Genomic DNA, 473 nt, shown 5'->3' with positions numbered 1-473 from the left:
TAAATTCATACATATATGTGTGTGTGTGTGTGTGTATAAACATGTGGGGAAGGGGGCCGTGTTATTATGTGGTGGTGGTTTTTATTTTGATTCTGTACTTTGTGGTTTTATACTCTCATTTTATCCTGTGAACCACCCTGAGACCTGCGGGCATAGCATGGTATATAAACAACAACAACAACAACAACAACAACAACAACAACAACAACAACAACAACAACAACAACAACAACAACAACATTGCACACATATACAATAGATGTACAGTATTTATACAATATGTAGACACAGAGAGAAAACAGAGAGAAATGCAAGAGTTGCTGAATGAAGAACAGCAAACCAGGGAAGCAAATTACCTTCTACCCATCACGATGATTCTCAGTAGGCGGGTGACAAACATTCTCATCATTTTGGAACAAAATTAAAAAATTCCTTCAGTAGCACCTTAAAGACCAACTAAGTTTTTATTGTGG

This window comes from Zootoca vivipara, chromosome 9 (assembly GCF_963506605.1).
Source record: "Zootoca vivipara chromosome 9, rZooViv1.1, whole genome shotgun sequence".
In the NCBI taxonomy this organism is placed as follows: Eukaryota; Metazoa; Chordata; class Lepidosauria; order Squamata; family Lacertidae; genus Zootoca; species Zootoca vivipara.
This window is presented reverse-complemented; position numbering follows the sequence as displayed.